Below are 22,175 nucleotides of genomic sequence, written 5' to 3' on the forward strand. Positions count from 1 at the left end.
ACTGGACATCCAGCATCTGCTGCCTAATGGACGACTCCAGAGGCTCATCATCTGCATTCGACTCAGCATCATCCTGGTCTCCAGCAGCCCTCCGACTGCCAGTGCCCTGGGCACTCTCTGCCTCCGCCTGTATCTCAAGCGAGTGTGAAGTGCCCTCACCGCTGTGCACCGAGATACTAGCTACTGATCTTATGCCCACCGAGGTGCTGGTATCTGTGCTGGTGCCTGGTTCAGCGAGCGGGTGTGACACAGGTGCATGTGAAGCCTGGTGGTCCCCTGGCATCAGGGGTGGTCCTTTGTGGTCCACAGAGCGAGTACCTGCTGGTGAACCTAAAAGGGAGAACAACGACATGTTATTAGTTAAAGTCATCACACTGTCGCTGTGCCAGGTACCCTGGTGAGACCATGGGGATCTGCATCATGGTGCCATCGTCTTCCAATGATCAATGGGGTCTCCAGGTTCGAGGCTCCCATCAATGAAGAGGCTACACTAGAACGGCTGAACAATCTGAAACTCTCACCTCTGTTCACTGCGCTCTTACCTTCGTCTGGCATTCCCGCCTCTCCACGCCCGGTTGCACAGGGAGCGTGCCGGCTCTCCAGCTCTAGGGCATCCCGCTCGAACCTGGAGAGCAGCAGCAGGCTAGGCTGCCATCCGCCTGTCCGTGTCCTCTCTGCCTGGTTATGTCTTATCTTCTCCTGAAAGGACAGAGGAGCGTTGATTAGTCCACTCTCTACCTGCAGCGCCATTGCAGCCTGGCCAATCTCACCTGAGGAACACCTCGCAGGGCACATCCGCGTCGTGGCCCTCGAGCTGCAAGACACTCAGTCCAAGCAGCCAGGGCTCACCCCCTTGGCCAGCTCCGGCATCATTGACAGTTGGCACTCAGACTCTCACACCCCTGAGCTCCACAGCGGGTTTCTGCAGACTGACCCATGCCAACACGGTACTCACCCTTCCTGAGTGCAGCAGGTCACGGTACCCATGTGCGTCGCACCACGTCATGGCTGCTCACCATTGCTGCCATCTCCTCCCTTGCCCTCTTGGGGAGGTCTGGTGTCCTCCTCCTCCCATCTCTGGGTATAAGGGTGTCCCTCCTGGCAGCCACCTCCGCCAGGAGGAGGGCGAGGCACTCGTCTGAAAAGCAGGGAGCCAAGTGCCCACCTGACCTGCCCCTGCACCTGCCGAGTCCAGCCCCACTCGACTCCATAACTTCGATATTGACAACGCAGAGGAGATGTTCTTCCGTGGAAGCCTCTAAGGGGTCATTGGACCCAGCGGCCGACAGGCAACCCGCCCCTGCTCAGCCCTTCCTGACCCGTGACGAGCCGCGTTTCACACTGGATGGGTCTTAATTGGCGGGCGCCAGCATGAAATCGCGGTCAGGGGCCAATCACAGGCGGTGGACCATTTCCCAGCCGCTCCCGAGCCTGCCCACTGCGCCCACCCAATGACCTGAAAATCCTGCCCCTAACGTTTGTTTGCTGTACCTGTCTGGCATGAATAAGATATAAGTTCCATTCTGGCCATGATGTGAGTTTCAGTGTTTTTCTGGTTAACATTAAATCACATTAAACTAGCACGCATCTAACCAACACACCCACTGTGCTGATTTTTGACACCTGTTAATTATGAACTATTTACAGAGTAACAGATGATCATCTTTATGTTTACTCTGACTCACCCAGCACATTCATCAGCAGGAGATTCCGTTAGCTGATAAAACATCACTGTCCCCTTATGCTCATATTGTGCAAGTTCACCCATATTGAGCTATAATGAGTGTTTGTTAACCACCTTCTAACGTTTTCTATTGCTTCTTCCAGGTCTCCATTTAGATTTTTACAGCTGACAGGCAGATCCTCTTGATATTGGTATGCAGTTGTTCATGCTGGTTAGTTTAATAATGCACTGCCGAATTTCTTCTGTGTCAGTGACTAGGAACCCTTCCTAGTTAGTTTATATCAAAAGATGGCGTCCAATTTTATATCTTCAACTGTCCTGGTCAATGATTAAGCTCCTGCCTTTCAAGTGTGGTCTGGGTGTTGCAAACAGAAACACACTTCACTGGTGGACATTTTGACGTGTTACAAGGTGATGTCTAAAGCACCAGCAGGAGTTTGGGGTTGAGGGAAAAAGGACAAAACATGGAGAGAAAAGTTACTGCACGGAAAGCGATCGTAGAAAATGCCAACATCCAGTCCACCTAAAAGAAAAACTAGGAGGGGATGAAGGAAGATGTTCTATAATTTGAGGAGCATTAAAAAGATCAGTGAACAAGATAAACAAAGTAAAATGGTGTAAAAGTAAAATACTGCGGACACTGGAAATCTGAAATAAAAACAGCAAAATGCTGGAGAAACTCAGCAGGTCTGGCAGCATCTGTGGAGAGAGAAACAGAGTTAATGTTTCGAGTCCGTATGACTCTTCTTCAGAGCTGAAGAGAAGTGGAAATGTGATGAAATTTGTACTGTTTAAGGGGGGGTGGAGCAAGTGAAGCTGGATAGAAGGCCAGCGATAGATGGGGACAAAGGAGAGATTGACAAAGATGCCATGAACTAAAGGACAAAGGGAGTGTAAATGATAATTGTAAGGGCTAAAAAAGGTGCTGATAGAGGCATAAAGGTAAGGAAGCAGAATGTGATACTAGCAGAACAAGGGTAGCATTGTGTGAAAAAACAACATGGAACAAGTCACAGACGGCCCTGTAGGCGATGGGGTGGCAGGGAGAGGGAGGTGGTGGGGACAGAAGGATAGAAAACCCACTCTAACCTGTCTCCTTCTGAACTTGCCACACTCCATTCTTTTAGTTCCAACCCTGACTTTGTTATCAAACCTGCTGACAAGGGTGGTGCTGGCACACTGACCTCTACCTCACAGAGGCTGACTGCTAACTCTCAGATGCTTCTTCCTACCTCCCCTTGGACCATGACCCCCACCACCGAACATCAAGCCATTGTTTCCAGGATTATCACTGACCTCATCTCCCCTGGAGATCTTCCCTCCACGGCTTCCAACCTCATAGACTCCCAACCCCGCACAGCCCACTCCTACCTCCTTCCACAAACAGGACTGTCCCTGTAGGCCAATCGTGTCAGCCTGTTCCTGCCCCATGGAACTCACTTCTTCCTATCTTGATTCAGTTCTCTCTCCCCTTGTCCAGTCTCTTCCCACCTACATCCACGATTCCTCTGATGCCCTACATGCCTCTATGGAATTCATTGCCACAGAAGGCTGTGGAGACCAGGTCATTGAGTGTATTTAAAACCGAGATAGATAGGCTCTTGATTGGTAAGGGGATCAAAGGTTACGGGGAGAAGGTGGGAGAATGGGGTTGAGAAACTTATCAGCCATGATTGAATGGCGGAGCAGACTCGATGGGCCGAATGGCCTAATTTCTGCTCCTATGTCTTTATGGTCTTATGGTCTACATCATATCAACAATTTCCAGTTCCCTTGCCCTAACTGCCTCCTCTTCACCATGGATGTTCAATTCTTCTACACCTCCATCCCCCACCGGGATGGTCTGAGGGCCCTTAGCTTCTTCCTTGAACAGAGGCCCGAACAATCCCCATCCACCACTACTCTCCTCCATCTGGCTGAACAATTTCTCCTTAAACTCCTCTCACTTCCTCCAAATAAAAGGTGTGGCTATGGGTACCTGTATGGGTCCTTGTTCCAGTCCTATTCCGGCCCCCTCCCACAACTCTTTCTCCGGTACGTCGGTGACTGCTTTGATGATTCGGGATGTGACTCTGGTGTGTTTCCCACACTGATTCGTGCAGAATCGGGCAGCACATCTTTGGATCGCTTCAATCTTATTTATATCTCTCGCCATATAAGGATCCCACGCACAATTTGCGTACTCTAGGATTGGATGAACGAATGTTTGGTTAGCAATACCAAAGATTCCTGCTCAGAAATCCCAGAGCCCTGTTTGCTTTGGGTGTTATCTGCTGAATGTGGAATCCCCATTGAAGTTTGTTTTTCAGACGAATCCCCAGGTATGGGTTACCTATTGGAGAATTGGAAAACAGAATTTAAAGCTCTGCTGGTGGATTCTTTTTGCTGATGCGCATGATGTAGCATTTTTGCCATTGAATGCCATCTCCCATTGGCCTTACCATTTTTGCAATTCCAGAAGATCATCTTGCAATGAATTAATATGATCTTGAGTTTTCCCTGATACATAAACCATGCAGTCATCTGCAGATGATCACACCCTGTTTTTTTTTTTAACTTGTTGGAAGGTTGTTTATTTATGTCAAGAGGAATAAATTTCCCAAAACAGTTCCCTACAGGCAGTCGAGAAAGGACATCTGGAGGACAGGATGATTCCTCATCGCATACACTCTTTGTCTTCTGTTGGTTAGGAAGGGCCAGATCCCGTTTAATAATGACCCCCTGATTGCACGTAGTGGAGTTTGGGCAAGAGATTTTAATGATGAACTTTACCAAAGGCTTTGTCAAGAAATCGAGTATTGCCAATGGTAGTTAAATCTCTTTCGAGACTTGAAACTAGATCATCCAAAGTCTGCAAATCTATGGCCAGGGTTTTACGTGCCCGCTGGCATTGGGCATGTTCAGTGGCGCAAGCGGACAATATGGCCAGAAGGCCAAAAATCGATTTCACGACGTCGCGAAACCAGTTTGCGATCGTCTGCTCAGCCCTCGATGGCGGGGCCATGTTTCCCACCATCGGATGTCAGGAACTTCATTGTAATACATCTGCATATCATTATCAGGCCTGCGCATGGACTCATTGCCCCCAGGTGGATCATCTGCCTTCCCGTTGATGTGTTTCACAACAGCATATACAAGGCGTGCGCCTGGCGAGCTGCACTTCACTCGGGACTTCGAGGTTTGTTTGCTGACCTCGCTTCGGGCAGCACTCTCTGTCATCAGCACCAGGCTTCACAGGCAGCACCACATCACTGTTAGGGGGACTCACAGGCAGGTCTCTACCTACCAGACCAGCTGTATGTGGGTGGCTTTTCAACGGCTGCAGGGCTAGGGCTTGCTTGGGGAAGGGGGAGAAGTAGCCTCAGGCAAGAGAAGAGGCTGCAGGGCGAGGGCTGTGCTGGGGAAGGGGGTATCCCAGGGTGTGTATGGGGGCACATGTTGATCTGTGCAAGTGGCCCAAAATGGTGAGGGCTGAGAGGCCAGATGGAGATGTGAGAGTGTGTGTGAGAGAGGGAGTGGTGATGTCCCTTGAGCTGGCAGTGAGTGAGATGCCAGTGAATGTGTGATGGGTTTGTGAGTTTAGAGTGATGAGATGGTTACCTTACCCTGGCAGCAAGGATGAGATCATTTATCCTCTTTCTGCACTGGATGGCCAACCTCTTCTGTGTAGCACTGGCACTGATCACCACTGCCACCGCCTGCCAAGCCAGAGTGGTAATGTTGCCGCCCCTGCTGTGGCCAGAGCCAGGGTAGAGGACATCACTGTGGGCATCCAGAAGGTGCTTGAGGGCTGCAGTCTTCTTGCCTTTCGGGGCAATGTCTTCTTTGCTGCAGTCCTGAGCTGGAAGCACTGAGCGTGGCTGTACTTTAAATGTGGTGCCTGGTGTGATGAAGCGGTGAGGTGATGGCGTGGCAGGCGAATTGGAGCCGGAAACAGCGTGTATCCCGGGAATGCATAATTAATGTGCTGGGTTTGGGATGATACGGCATGAGAAGCTGCCACTGTGGCCGGCAGATAAAGTGCTGTTTTTCCCACCCGCTACCGCACTTAGTGCAAGTATGGGGCGATTGCTCCCTATGTTGCAGTAGATGCTTTCACCTGAAAAACTGTGCTGACTATTTATCAGAATGTCGTGAGCTGCAAAGTGTTTTATTACTGTCATGTTATTATTATGATGTAATACCTTGGGATTATTTGCTGTACAAGACACAAGGCAACAATCACTCATAAGGAATTGGATAAACATGTGTGGATTCATTTATAAAGATTAGGCACACGAGAACAGTTAGACATAGGTATAAAGCTTGAAGACATCAGAGCTGTGTGTATTGTGCTCTGCTCAAAGCAAAAGTGAAACTAAGACTGGATCACATGACACATTTCCCTTCTAGTGACATCATGCTGATATCCCATTAAGGCATATTACAACAATTACATGAGAATGAACAATATGTTCTAGCAATTTGCAAATGGCGCGAGATACCGGTCTGTAGTTTTCTGGGTGACTTCTATCCTCACTTCTGAATTTGCCACAGATGTTAGCTTGGCTCCACTGGTCTGTAAAGAAACCAATGTTTATTGACTCTTGAAAGAGATTGGTCAAAATTGGAGCCAATTCATCAACAGCTAACTTTAAAATCCAGGGAGGGGTTTCATCTGGACCCAAAGCTTTATTTGAATCCATTTCTTACAATTATTTCAATTTACTTAGAATGGAATTTAGTTTATCTGGTAATTGGCGCTGTCTAAGCTGGGTATATGTGTTAACTCTTCTCTGGTAATTACACTAGGAAACTTCTGCTTTATCCTTAGGATCACTTATAACTCTACTGTCTATTTCAATGTTTGAAATGCTCACTTCTTCCTTTTCGATTTTCCTAATGAATGACAGGAAGATTTTAAGATTCTCCTTAATAGAGATTGTAAAATACTCAGAAACACTTTCCTTGCTTTGCTGAATGATGTGCAGTAAGACCAGAAGAACACATCAGTTCGCCACCTCTGACATTACCTGTGCCAAACACAGCCATTGATGGGCCTAGAGAGAAAAAGAACTTGTATTCAGATAACATCGTAGTGTATAATGAGGTCAGCTGGTTACTGGGCAAGTATGTCCTTGGTGAATGCCTCAATATCTCTATGAATTAGTTACCAATGTATTGTAATGTGTTTCACCTTTTTAGTTAAGGGTGAAGCAGAACCTGGACTGTGTGGGAAAATGATTCGAGTCCTTACCTTCAAAGGATAGTTTGTAGGCCCTATCTTTAATATAGACTGCTACACGTGATGGATCAGCCTTGGGACTCCCAATTCAAGTGCACATTGTGGCATTAGGCACTGATGAATTTATACCAATACGCTATAACATTATCTTTTACATACAATACTTATAAGTGAGTGGTTTATCCTAAAACACGCGAAGATTGTAGGAATCATTCCTGGCCTTGTGCAGGGAGCTTTATCTGCTGAAGTTGCAAATTCCGGAACGTTCTGTCATCATTTCCCGAACATTCATTTAAACGCTCGGGAAAACATGCCTAGCAGTTCCTGATTTTCCAATATTATTCTTGGATGAGACGCTCCACCAGTACTGTGAATACAGAAAATTACCTCTTTTATTTCATTAGTTTACTAATGGCAATATTGAATAATATATACTTTTCTAGCCCTGCGTTGGAGTAAATGATTACACTAGCTGAGCATACCCTTTATGATATGGAGCTTGGTGTCTTTTACTTATTCATAATGATCAAACTGAAAGTGCTTTTCGAGATTTGACTTTGTTGAAAAGTTCATCCCTCACTTAGGTCCAGGTCCAATTTAACATAGCCTGAGTGTAACTCACCCTTTAAGATAACAGCTTCTGCTAGATTTTGCCAACATTAAAGTCATGTCTAGACCACTTTTAGGATATTTGGTGCAATTTGTTTCCCACAGGCATGTGTTCTCTGGAACTTTATCCTGAACAGTATCTCACTAACACCTTTGATTGTCCAAAACAAAATAATCAATATGGCAATGGATCCATGAGCTTTACAGAGGCCACGGTTGAATTGAATTGATGGTGAATTAACAATGTTCCCGAGTGATAATTGTAAAAGAATTCGTGGCTGAGCAATAATGTGGGCTTCAATATTATATTGAATGTGAAACTTTAGAGCTTAGCCTTTACAAGACTGGCCTTACAAATGCAAATTATACTTGGATTGTTGGAAAAGCTCAGTAGGTCTGGCAGCATCTGTGGAGAGAGAAACAGAATTAACGTTTCAGGTCAATGACCTTTTGCAAGCTGGTAACAAAGACTAGTTCTGATGAAAAGTCAACAAGTCTACAAATTGGCTCCACCAATTCAGGCCTCTGGCTCCCAAGGTCCGACAATGTCTACATTTTTAAAACCTTGTTTTCAATCCTCTCCAGGGCCTCATCTCTCCCTATCTCCATAACCTCCGTAACCTCCTCCAGCCCAACAAGTCTTGACATCTCTGCACTCCTCCAATCTGACCTCTTGTGTGTCCCTGATCTTAATGCTCTGGGTTGCATTGCAGAAAGCCAGCTGGCAAAGGATAGAACTGGACCCAACCATTACACTCTTTTATAAGCATTTATTTACAGAGTTACACATTACAAGCATGCACCTTCTAACCCAATAACCACAAATTTTAGACTGTGTTGATTTATAGGGGTACAAGTGTATTCCCTGTTAATTCCTGCCAATTGCATCCAACTAAACACAATTGATATACAACTAACACTTGCCAGCTGTGTCATCAGCTGCCAAAGCCTTAAGCTCCCTAAACCTTTTGGTTCTCTACCTCTTCCACCTTCCTCAGGCACTCAGCGCCCACTCTGCTGACCGGAATGGCAGCCACTTGCACCCGACTCCAGGCTTGGAGGGTCATTCATTACGCACAGGCGAGTATGGGTCTGAATCACCTGGCGGGTCAGGAACTGATTCATCCGCCCACCGTCAGCTGCTGGGTTCAAAGGTCCGGGTGCCATATTTAAAGGCCAGCCCAACACACGATCTCACTCTCTCCAGCCCACCAGAGATGTCTTGCAGCCAGAAGAAGAAGGTCGAGAGCCTCAAGAAGAAGACAATGCCCCACTTCATCCACCAGGCCCTCCAGGCGTTGATCAGAAGAGTGCAGGCACACAGAGCACGCGCTCTATCCCAGGGATGGCTGCAGGATGCGCTGCAGCCTCACCTCTCCGTCCAGGCAGGCCCTGGCGTAGCGGGTCAGCGCGGCTGGCGAGCATGCCCGAAATGCCACCCAGTGCAGGGAGAGGATGAATGATCTCATCCGCTCTGCCGGGGTCAGTCATCCTTCAACTGTCATGAAAATATAATAATTTTCATAATGTTATTGGGATTTATTGTAAAGTAGGAATGTGGGGTCTGGATAGTCTGTGTGTGTGTGTGAGTGTGTGTGTGTGTGTGAGACTTAATTGAATTAAAGGGAGCTGGTCTGAAGGCTTTGCTGTGTCCGAAGAGAAGCTGGGTTTGAAATGCTAAATAAGTAAACATGGCTGAAGTTTTTGAATGTGTGGTGTAAAGGAACACTTGCATTTTTAGATAAGCCAGAGTAGTTTGAATTTCAAAGGAGAGGGTGAAATGTTACTTAGCCAGAAGAAGTCAAACAGTGTGTTTATTTTTCCCAAAGCTTACTGATAAAATTGGTACTATGAAAGATTTTTATTATTAGAAAGGTGAAGTCCAAAGACAGATTGAAACAATGAAATTTGCATTCAAAGGGGAAAATATGTATAAAGGAGAGAAGGCTATGTGTAAGAAGAAGGGATTCTAAGATCTAACAAGTGTGAAAAACCTCCAGCCTCTATGTACCAAGCTGCTACCTATAGGGGCCAAAGCTAAGAGAATTCACTGTGAATATCTCGATCCAGGGTATCGTGTGCTTTGCCTGGGTCTGTTATAATCTATTTTGTTTTTACTGTTGCCTTAATGGGGATTTAGGGGAGTTAGGAGTTATCAGAGTAGTAATTTGTAGACCTATGTATGTGCTTAAAATTATTTCTTTTATGAATAAATGTTTAACTTAGTTTTGTAAAAAACCCTCTAAGACCCGGTGGCCTTATTAGTACTGAATTCAAGGCACGCATCTCGAAATAAAAATACAAATTGCAAAACAGTTGTGACAGTTGTTTCAAGTTTCCCTCTGGGATTTGAACAGCTCAGCATTTACCATCTGCTGTGCCATAACACAACTCTACCCAATATCAAACTCTCATCATGGTATCATGCACTCAAACAGCTACTCTCTCCAGGGGTCTCACACAACTATTAGCGGGGGACATATATCAACACTCATTCTCTCACCGAGACTTTCACATCACCACCATCCTATCGATCATGTTGCTCACACTCCGTCCTCTGGCCCTTCTGGGGAGGGCTCACCACACACAGGGGACATGCATCTCACCCAACCTCTGCTCCACCCCTCCTCATCACAGGTCTTTCTTTCTTCTTCATACAGACCAAGCTGGCACACAACAGGCACGAGAGAGCGCAGACCGGGGTAGGGAGGGCCGACATCATCGCCCTCACTGAGTTTGAGGGGGCTGCAGCTGAGCTGGCTGGGGGAGGACAGGGATCGTTCCTGTGGGGAAGGGGAGATCGGCCTCTCCCACCAACCCAGTATGGATCACAGCTCCATCACTTCATCAACTCCTGACATTCACAGTGAGTCACGCGCAGTCTTATCCAGCTCTTGCTCATCAACTGAAACTCTATTTTCTATTTTCTAGGCACCAGCAGATCGAGGCGCCAAAGCCAGTCCAGCCCCTGTGTGAGCCCCCAGGCTACATCTGCAGAGGAAGCTCTGGAAGAGCCAATCCCGGCACCTCACACACACCCCCCACCAGCTCAGAGACACACACGTCGGTGGGGCACAGATGTAGATTAGGCTCGGGATCACTTTCTGGGGAACACCTCACTGACCCGTCCCCGCAGCAGTCGGAGGCCGGGACAGCCCAGGTCTCCGGCACTTGGAGGGCTGCTGGAGACCAGCCACCCGCTCAGTCTGAGTCAGATGATGAACCTCTGGAACCAGCCGCCAACTCAATGCTGGAAATGCAACAACAGGAGGCGGAACATCAGACAGAGATTCGGCTGTCACTCAGCAGACTAGAGCGAATGATGGACGAGTCTGTCCACCTTGTGTCTGATGTTGTGGCTCTGATATGCCAGCGCCTGGAGGTTATCATGGGGAGGCTGGCGACCATCAGGGAGACCTTGGTCCAGCAGGTCTTGCCGGATTTGCACTCGGCCCCGCACTCCATGGTCACACACCCTGGGGGGCACCATCTGGATGTGGGCAACATGGGGATGAGGCACCTTGACCACCCTCCGGGTGCAGCATCTCCTGCAGGAGTCAGGGTGGGGCCCTCGGGCACCCACAGGGAGGATGAGCATCAGCCGGACACCCCGGGGGCCTCCTCTCAGGACACTCCAGGGGTGTGCAGCCGCTCACAGCCCCCTCTGCCTGTGACCCCATCCACTCCAGCTGCTCAGGCCACTGAGGGTGCTCCTGCCCCTGAGCGGGTGACCCTTATCAGGCCAGGGCACTCCAGGCCTCAGGCCACCAGAGGACGTCCATCAAGGTCATCGCAGACATCAGGATGTAGCGGTCAGCAGCTGCCTCCACCTCTGCTGCAGATGTTGGGCCTGTAGCCAGGCGAAGTGATAGAGTTAGGAAGTTAAGAAAAATTAGTGTTACTTTTGGGTCATGGGTGTGCTAGGCATGTAAATAAATCGCACTTCTGTTAATAGATTTGACGGTTATGTGAATTTCAGGTGTTGTGTGATTTTGCTCTTTGGAATCCTCTTATTTCGAGGTTTAGCCTCCCTCCCACTCAGTGATATTGTCCCACTGTGAGATTCCCATTCCTGTGATGTCAACCTCAGTTGAACTAGTCTCCGCACCCTTGTGTGGTGTCAGGGAGATGTGTTTAAATCTTTATTTGAAGTGTGTGATGTAAGCGTTTCTAACCCTTCTTCCTCAAGGAACACCATTGGGTGAGGGCAGCTCATCAGTATTGATAATCTAGCGGCATTTCCGTCTCCTCAGTGGCAGAAGAAAAGACATGTACAGGAGGAGGAGATCCCTCAGCATGTCCACATCTCAGTCACAGCAGCGTTTGCATCATTAGATGGCGACGAAGGCTTCAAGTCTTCTCTCACATCGCTCTTGTTGCTCAGTGGACTCTCAGTTCCCAGAGTGAGCTCACTCACAGGGTCCCATGGACCAAAGCAAAGATCATGGCCTGGAGATTCATGAGGCCAGAACGTGCAAGTGTGAATGTGGGACTCGTTCTCGCTGCAAGAGGATGAACATCCCCGAGTTGAATGAAAATGGCATCGAGGCCTACAAGAGACGTGGCCATATTCACTCACTTAACTTTACTCTTCCTGGAACCTGTCAGCGATTAACGTATCACAGACACGTCTCCCACGTCTTCCTTCCTCCATGGTGTGATCACACTCATACTGACGCTCAGCAGCCTCCTGAGGTTCCTGAGCCTCTGGATCTTCATCCTCCAATGAGCTCTCATCCTCCACCAGGCCATCCTCTGGCAGGGGGTCACCTCTTTACATTGCCAGATTGTGAAGGGGCTCAACTCACTGAGATGATGCAGGAAACCCTGTCGGGAGTGTATTGGAGTGAGCTACCTGAGCGGTCCAAGCATCTGAAACACATCTTCAGAAGCCCTATGGGAGTGTGTGGAGCTGTGAGCAGCATTGTACCTCTCCTCGGAACGACTCTGAGAGTGACACACCGGTGTCATCAGCCAGCGTTTCAGTGGGTGCCCCTTATCCCCAAGCAGCCATCTCTGCAGATGTAATGGTCCCTCGAAAATCTCAGGCACCTGGGAGTGACTCAGGATGATGGAGTCATGGCAACTCCCAGGGTGCCGTGCTCAAACATGCAGTATGTGCTTCCAGTGATCACACACCAGTTGCTCGTTGATGGAATGATAACCCTTGTGGTTTATAAACACTAGGGGCTGTTGCCATGGAGCCTGTATAGCCACATGGGTCCAGTCTATTGCACCCTGCACTCTCGGAAAACCTGAGATGGCGATGAAGCCGGTGAATCTCGCAGTCTGGCTATCTTCATCCAGAGCAAACCTGATATAATGATGGGCCTTCCTGTAAAGGGCATCTGTGACCTTCTTTATGCATCGATGTGTTGTGGACTGAGAGATGCTGCACAGGTCGCCTGTTGATCCTTGGAAAGAACCAGCGGCAAAGAAATTGAGCACTGCGGTCACCTTCAAAGCCACTGGCAGGGGATACCCTCCAACTCCACATGGCATCAGGTCTTCACAAAGAATGTGGCACATGTGATGTACCAGAGCTCAGGACAAGTGCAGATGTGCACAGCATTGCCTCCCATTCATCTGTAAATAGGAGACTCTTTTATGATAAACCCTAGTTCTGGCGAGTCACCCCGGTTGTCTGGGTGTCTCCTCCTGACCCTCCTGTTCATGCTCTGGCTCCACTTCACCATGTCCCTCCTGCTGGAGCTGTGCGCACAGTCGCCTCTCCCTGCTTCACCCCCTCCATTACATTAGGACCCTGACAAAGGCAGCATTGAGCCCTGGGTCCATATCTGATTTTGCCTTCTCTCTGAAAGGAAACATTGAAGACATTAATCATTCAAGATGCAAGAAAGTGAAGCTCAGAAGATGACACGTTTGGAGACTGTGAGACTCCATAGTTTTTCCTGTCCTACTTGCCCAGTGGCTGATGCCGCCTTGTCCCTGAGACACTAACACACACATCGAGGTGACCAAGATGGCACCGCAGATATGTCACATCCTGAGCCCTGTGTGGGATGCTGAAGTTTCAGTGAGATGAGTGGCCCAACCTAGCTCTGTGCTCCAATCTCTGATGTGGCATATTAATGACCAATCAGTTACTCATGGTCAATAAGTGGATGCCCTTTGGCTCGATAGGAGTGTCACATCTGGTGAATAGGTGACAGGCCCTCATTGATGGAATGTGATATATGATCCAGCTGTACCTCCCTCACTATTGCCTGCATTCCCAAATTCTACATCCCTGTGTGTTACTCTGAGATGCAGCGGCTGTGATGTGAAGCCACTGAGTTCTGAACAGCCCTTTAACTGTGTCAATGAAGCCAGTGGCTTTCAGTGGCTTTCATCACAAGGATATCTTCCTCCTTTCTCTCTAAGCAGACGCCTGCTCACTCCTGCAGCAACAAGAGGTTAGAGGGCGACCCCAGAAAGGCCCCTGTTGAGTTCACCCTCTCCCCTCACTGCCATCCCACAGCTTTCCCTCCCCGCTGCCTCCCTCATGTTCGTCAACTCCACCCTTGCCTCACTGCCCACCCCCGGTTGAAGTGCTTCTGAAAGTGGAGACCTGCATGGGAGGCCAGCACGGAGGTATTCTTCGGGACAATGTAGGCAAAGAGCAGGAGCAGACCAACCCTACAGCCCCAGCAATGTGGCCTACATCACAACAAGACCGGCGCTGCACTATAGCAGGTAGGCTACGCATGTTCCACTCACCTCAAAGTTACCAGCGAACTGAGGTCTGACTTGTGCTCACCGCCCCTTTTCAAACGGGTTTGAGGCCGATGTAATTTCCCACTGGGAAGACTGGAAGGTGTGACAAGATTCCAGTGAGCAGCTGTATTCGTGAGCATCCATGACATGTTAATTAATCCAAATGCTGTTCACGCCACTAGTCACCAGTTCACGCCACTAGATAACCGGCCCGCCACAAACATGCCTTCGGGAGAATTGCAGGCTGTCCTTACGCTTGTGGATTTCCGACTTTTTGCCTGCCCTGGATTCTCCGCTCCCGCACGCCACAAAACCTGCCGTGGGCAGGATGGGAAAATTCCACCCACAGTGTCCAACATTAGATGTGATTCCATGATTGGACAACATTTGCTAAATAATCCTCAGTGTGCCAAGAATTACGTTGACAACCAATTTAAGATTGTCAGTCAGACTCGCTTTGTGCCGCATTTGTGTGTACTGGAAGCTACTTATATTAATATACAGGTACCTGTTCTTTGCAGACAGAAAGAACATGTACACACATTGCACCCATTTCAACTAAACAAAATAAGTGACAGCCATTCGCTGGTTCATTCCTCAGGACAATGCCTTGACCAATCAGAGTCAAGCTGCTTGGTTTAAATTTCAAACAATGCTTGGCAGTTAACTGTCAATCACCATTAGCTGGTCCATTCTCCATGGCAATGCCTCTACCAATCAGATTCCACTTGCCAACCAATCAGCACTCTCTTCTCACACAGTATAAAGTTGTTGCTTCCCCTGACATTTGGTATTCTTGCGATTGTCCTGATGAGTTTGAGACAAAAAGCTTTGACAAAATGTCTTTTTTCAGGAATACTCAAAAACACAAGTGGTGGAGAGCCTAGTGAACCACAGGTACAAAGTCACCTATTACCTCCCATTCATACACATACCAAGCTTCAAATTACTCATGAACTGTAAGCTAAAATATTGTAATTATTCAATGCAAATAATTGTATAATGATATAGTCATTTGAAATTCTAATCACTCACATCATTTTGGAAAAGGTGGAACAAGTCTGCAGGCTGACAATGCAACATTATTGTTTTAAATTCTTATTGCTAGAGAAAGAAGACCAATAGTAATAGATTTCAGCAGTATGCATATTTCAAAATGTCCCATTTCTCATCTCTCTAACCCTGTAGCAAAAAGTAATTCCAGTTTTTTACAGCTCATGAAAACTGCACATTCATAAAATCTCCACAAGAAAGTTTGATAATAACTCAGCAGGACACAGCAATTTGAAATCAGCTCCTCAATCACTGGAGTTGGAACCTTTTCAAACATATATCATGGTGAAATTATCGACCATCCCCTCAGTATATGGAATTCACTCTGTCAATCATTAAGACTGTGCTGTGGCCTTCCAGACTGCATATCTGGCAGATGTTGATAAAGTAGAATAATTAAGAAGAACTCCAATTGTATGTTGCTGAAAAGAGAGACAAGTTGTCAAAACTTTTTGTCTTGCACTCATCGGGACAAATGCAAGAATGCCACATTTTAAATGATCGCAACAAGTTATACTACAGGAGAAGAAGGGTGCTGATTGGTTGGTAAATCAACTCTGCCCTAGGCATTGTCATGGGGCAAGCAACGAGGTATTAAGGGCTCCCCAACCTCCCGGGTAATTCAAAAGAGGTGCAAGGCTTGAAAATACCCCTTTAGTTTGCAGAGAAAGGGTCCTTGCGTGTGAATATATGTCGCTTTCAGCAAGCACTTGCTGAACAATCCTGAGTGTGCTAATAACTACACTAACAACCAAGTTAAGGTAATCATATAATATAAAATAAAAACAGAAAATGCTGGAAAACCCCAGCAGATCTGACAGCATCTGTGGAGAGAGAAACAAGGTTAATGTTTCGAGTCTGCATGACTCTTCTTCAGATAATGAGTCGCGCTCATAACGCTGGTTATTTACACTTGCAGCATATCTCTCTTTTCAGCAATATTCCCAGCATGAACTCCCATTGTGTCAAAAGATTATCAAGAGACTAGGTATACTGCTGTCTGGAACTCAAGCGCTACTGGTGCTCTTACTCTGTGATAACACTCTGACCTCTTGGGAGATGAGTTCATCCCCCACTCCAGGACTAGAGCATGTAGTCTAACATGAAGTTCAAGTGCTGAACGATTGGACGTGAAGCCTTTTGGTTGAGTTGTTTCTAGCCTTTCAAGTAAAAGGTTATCTTGCACTGAAAAAGAGCAAGGGAGTTCTCTTGATGCCCCATTTATCCCTCACCCACTATCACTACAGTAGTTTCATTAGCCCTTCATTTCTTTAATTGCTGCTTTGGAGACCGTGCTGTCCTCAGCTATTTCCCCATTTTGCAATAGTAACGTCTCATTTAAACAAAAACTATTTCATTGACTGCTGTTCAGCACCCCGGTATCATGAAAGATGTTCGTTGTTCTCTTTTACTGAACTCAAAAAAATTAAAAACATTTGAATTTTTTTATAATTTATTACAGGCTTCATGTCATTAAATCTGTTGGTGGTTAATCACAGACAAATTAATATAAGAAAAACCAGGTTCAAGTGTGCAAAACAAAATCATTGAATTTTAAAAACCACAGAAAGGTAAAAAAAAGCCTAAATGTTTGAGACTGCTGTCCCATCTTCTGACAAAGCTAACATTTTTGAAAAAAAAAATCATAAATGCTTTTATTAATTATACGTTTCAAGAGGTGGAGAAAACTAAACCCGGATCGGCCAATATCAACAGAGACAATCTTCACTCATTCTTCTCCTCAAGCACCAGGGTTTATAGAAACACCTGATTACCTCTGACTCTTTCTGGTTTGAAACAATGTAAAGCCGTCACTTACAGAGACTATGGGGGTGAAATTGGATTGGACAAATGTGCAAAATAGGCAATAGCGATTTGGCAGCCAGTTTAATGCCTTGCCCAGCTTCCTGTTCCATTGACTCATGGCCCAATAGGGATTTTACCCAGCAGTTTCTGGTTAGCCAACGACAGGCACATGTCGATAGGCATGAAAAAATTATCAGCTGGATGATACTAGTTTGGAATATGCATTGCTCCTGCCTTTAGTTTACTTTCACACAAGTCCCATCTGCTTCGTGTTTTGTGAATGAAGCCTATGGTAATTTTATTAAAATCACAACAGTGAGACAGTGATGTAGTAGTAATGTCACTAGAGTTTTTCGGTAGCCCAGCCTCATTCTCTGGGGACATGGGTTCAAATCCCACCATGGCAGCTGGTGGAATTTAAATTGAATTAATAAACTTGGGATATAAAGCTTGTCTCTGTAATGAAACTATCATCAATTTTTGTAAAAATCCATCTGGTCCACTAATGTCCTTTAGGGGACCTTACCTGGTCTGGCCTACATACGATTTCAGGCCCACAGCAACGTGGTTGACACTGAGCTGCCCTCTGCAAAGGCCTAACAAGCCACTCAGGTCAAGGGCAATTAGGGATGGGCAAAAAATGTTGGTTTTGCCAGTGACACTCACGTCCCGTGAAAGAGTGAATTTTAAAAAAATAACTAGTCTTTCTTTACTCAATTAAGGACCAACAAAATGAGTCACATATGTATATTATTTACATAGAACTCAAGATGGTATCCTTGACAACCTCGGGTCTCCATGTTACAAAAGACTGGATCCAGATCACAGAGCACTGAGAGATAGCCAACTGTTAACCGGGGCAGAGGCCAATTACTGCTTTAAGAAAGCATTCACCTGATCATTTCCATAACAGTGACCATATATCTCTAAAGATGTGCTTATACACATTGATGCTCTGAACCCTAATATAAAATAGAAAGATGGGAAGGATTAAATGAACCTAATTTCTAGATTGTAAAATTTTGCTGAAGTTGCATTAAACATGATGTGGGGGTGGATTTTGGGGGGGGGAGAGGACAGATTACCCCCCCACCCCCTCCACACACACACACACACATATGTTGGCGCCTGGCCGATGTGAAGAATGGCTGCCCTGCAGTGATTGTATGCTGGGGCAGCCTTAATTAATGCAGAGTGGGGCTTCTGCCCCTCAGGGACAGGAAGTCCCACCCTCGGGACATTTCAGCCAATCTGATTGGCTAACAGCTCAGTAGTACCATCAGCACCAGGAGAGATCATTGGCCACTGCCAATGGGACTATCAGCCGTCTCCAGATGTGAAGATGTCTACTGGACTTTAGGTAAGTCTGTGGATTTTGGGCAGGCACAGCTAGGAGACCCCAGGGGACGGGGGAAGAGGAGGTGGAATGGGGTGGGGGTTCTGGTTAGAGAGGTTGGGGTTGGGGGGGAGGGACAAAGGGCGATACCATTTTGAGGAGGGTGCCCAGGTTACAGACCTGGCCACAGGGTACCCCCCAAAGGATGCATCCCCTTCCTGCCCCAACAGCAGCCATGCAGTGAAAGCTGCTAGTCTGTTTGCCATGCCCCTGCCTTCCCTCACAGTCAAAAAAATTACAGGGAGGTGGGCTCAGGCCTCTTAAGTGACAGTTAATTGTCCACTTAGGGGCTTCATTAGGCCTCAGGAAGGGCAGGCAGACTGATGCCTTCTCAGCCCCCGGTAATATGGGGGACAGGTTGGGGGTGGGCGGGAAGGTGGTCGGCTGGTCACTGCTTTATTTTACATGTACCACTTCCCCCCCCCCCACCTTCAAATACGCTGGCCTGGGCCTGGAGGGGTGTGTTGGGAGGGGGAAGGGTCTGTAAATTCACTCGGTGAAATCACATTAAATATGTGAAGCTGTGTAGAAACATCTTTTTTAGTAGTCACAAATTTTGGCATTTTGGAAATTGTAATTTCACGATATTTTGTGTGAGTTGTTCTCCTGTAATATCTAATTCAATGTTTCCCCTGGGGTTGGTACCTTTACAAACGGTGATTGTACCAGCAGGCCCAAAGTTGAACTCCAACGCAGACATATTGGTGATACTCTTCAATAATCGAGAACCTTGAATCAAATTGGCTCCTTAGCCACATTTTTCCATCGAGTGTGGAATTACTTTGTACAGCCTGTTTCCATATCTGAGTGGTCTGTAACCTGGAATCAGTCAGTTATAAAACAGTTATATATTGTCAGAATGTCCACAAAATTCCCCAGCTTGAATTGGAATGTGCCTGACCTACTATCTGAATTCAAAATGTTTAAATGGTGTACAGAGTTATCATTTTTTTGATTCAGGTGAGTATGAATCAGACAAGCAAGTTATAAAAATTTCCTTGCAATTGGGAATGAAAGTCTACACAGACTGAACACATAAGGATTAACAGCAAAAGAGTGCATGGCCTGTGCGTATCAACCTACCTACTCTTACCCATTCTACTCCTTCAGAAACTAGACAGCAACTTTCAAAACTACAAGAGAAGATAACCAACGTGCACGATAAGAATACGGGTACAGAATTGCCAAGTTTACAGTGGGACAACAATGTTTCATCCAGGATCCCACACAAGGTAACCAGCCAAGGTGACAAGGATTTGTTTATAACCAAGATCCTATGAAATCATTACACACAAAGGCACGATGGTGAAGCATAACCGAGGACAAATCAGATCCATTCCAGCTCCTTAACCGCCATACAGCCCTACTGCATCTAGGATAAGATCCCACATATAACAAGGAGCAATGTCCAAGAATGAAAATCCCACAGATCACTGTGAGCAATTAAAGAAACCTCCAGACAAGGTTACCATTATAAGATATAGGCATACCAGCAGATTACCTCTACGTTTTAGAGACTCTTAGAGTCATCAGTTCTATACGCTTATGTAATGGTAACTAAATATGAACATGTATTGTAAATATTTATACTTATTTGGAGGGAGGAAAGTATCGTTAAAAAGAAAGAGGGGTGTTGTAATATGACTTTAAGGGATAACAGCATGACATCACTAGAATGGGAGTGTGTTGTCTAATCCAGCCTCCGTTTCACTTTGGCCTATGAGCAGAACACAGACACACACAGCTCTGCTGCTCAAGTTTTCTGTCTATGCCTATCTGCTCACATGTGCCTAGTCTCAATAAATGAACTCACAACGTGCTTGTACAATCCCTTATGAGCAATTGGTGCCTTTATATCATTATAACACACATGACATGAACTGCAGGTGACCGCCCCCAGCCGTCTGATGGCTGACAGTTGCAGAGGAGGAGGTGCCTGAGATAAGCCAAGTCTTAGCTTGTCTGGCCCTCAGATGTGGGGGTAGGGGCGTTGATGGGGGCCTCCTAGCTACTCAGTGACGAGATTAAATATTATACAACCACATGGCATGTCACACTAACACATGGTTCCAGATTTCAGATGACTGAGAGACAGCCAACCATTGGCTGATGGAGGGGAGGTCAACTACAGCTTCACGCAAGCGTTCACTCAATCATGTTTCCTGTTACAATAAATATATATCCCTCAAGATATGATTGCACAAATTGCTGTTATGAACCTAAAATGTAGGATGGAAAGATTAAATCAGCTGAACTTCCAGATTTTAAGTTTTTTTCTGAGGTGGCTTGGTGTCAAATTTTGTTTGACAGTTTTCTGTGAAGTGACATGGGTCATTTTATTATGTTAAAGGGGCCTCAGTAAGATCATTACAGACAATGCCAAATGTGACACTGAAACTATCAGAAGAATTGAAATAGCGCGAGGTGCTTCCAACAAAATAAAGTTGATTCTAACAACCAGCCTGAGTACAAGGAAATGTTTGCTTGGATCTTGTGTCTGGCCAACCCTTCTCTATGACTGTGAAACCTGGAGTGCAGACAACCAAATGATCAAAAGACTCGAATCCTTTGGGATGTGGGCCTAATGAATAGAATATTTTGGAAAGAGAAAAGCCATGATAGACATCATCCAAAGCTGAATGTTGAGTTATTTTGGCCGTCTGATAAGGCGCCACAGTACAGTCAGAATTCTGCTTAAAGGCCACATCAATGGTAAAAGGGGCTGAGGAAGACCAAGTGTTTCCTGGACAGGCAACATCAAGGAATGGGAAAACATGAGCTATCAGGAGACAGTGAGGACACTTCACAGTCAAAGTGACCGGTGCAGCATTGCATCCAACCCTCGACAAGAGGAAGGAACAAGAAGAAGGAGAAAGGCAGTCTATAAATGGAAGCTTTGTTGTTGGTGTTGATGGAAAGGACTGGTCCTGCATTATCACAAAGCTGTTGCAGCACGCAGCACATAACCACAAACCTGGGTACCTGCTCTGGTCTGTTTTACTAGTCACCCCCTTAATCATGCAGGCAGTGCATTATTGCTTGAACTAATGACTATCTGCTTGGTGCTGTTTCTGATGCAGCATGGTTCCCAATGTAGACCAGCTCTAACACTGTGCCCAGGCTGCTGACAAGAGTCATGATATGTCTCTAGAGAAGAGTGTTTAATAGTCAGCCTGTGGACTCATGGCTTGGTTGAAATAATGGTGGCACAGAGAACAGGTGCAGAATGAATGAATCATGATTGCTGCAGAATACCCAGCAACAGGCCTGCACGATACATTGCCTGTGGTCACAAACAAGCTTTACACTGAGCGAAACAGAAACAGAAAATGCTGGAAAAGCTCAACAGGTCTGGCAGCATCTGTGGAGAGAGAAACAGAGTTAACGTTTCAAGTCCATATGACCTTTCTTCAGAGACTCTTCTGAGTTTTTCCTGCATTTTCTGTTTTTGTTTCAGATTTCCAGCATCCGCAGTATTTTGCTTTTATCTGTACATTGAGCGAATTGAATTTCTCACCATGGATGGAGAAATTCAGATGGGGAGCACAAGGCAAGGCAAGGTGGGGCAAACTATGACACTCTGATTGCAGGGAAGCCTGCAATGTGGGCAAAGCCTAATCCTTTCCTATCCTGCTTTTCTATGTCTATGGGGAAGGGGATGTAGGTGTTCCCCTGGTATAGAGAAC

The sequence above is a fragment of the Cetorhinus maximus genome, chromosome 15, assembly GCF_964194155.1.
Source record: "Cetorhinus maximus chromosome 15, sCetMax3.hap1.1, whole genome shotgun sequence".
Taxonomy (NCBI): domain Eukaryota; kingdom Metazoa; phylum Chordata; class Chondrichthyes; order Lamniformes; family Cetorhinidae; genus Cetorhinus; species Cetorhinus maximus.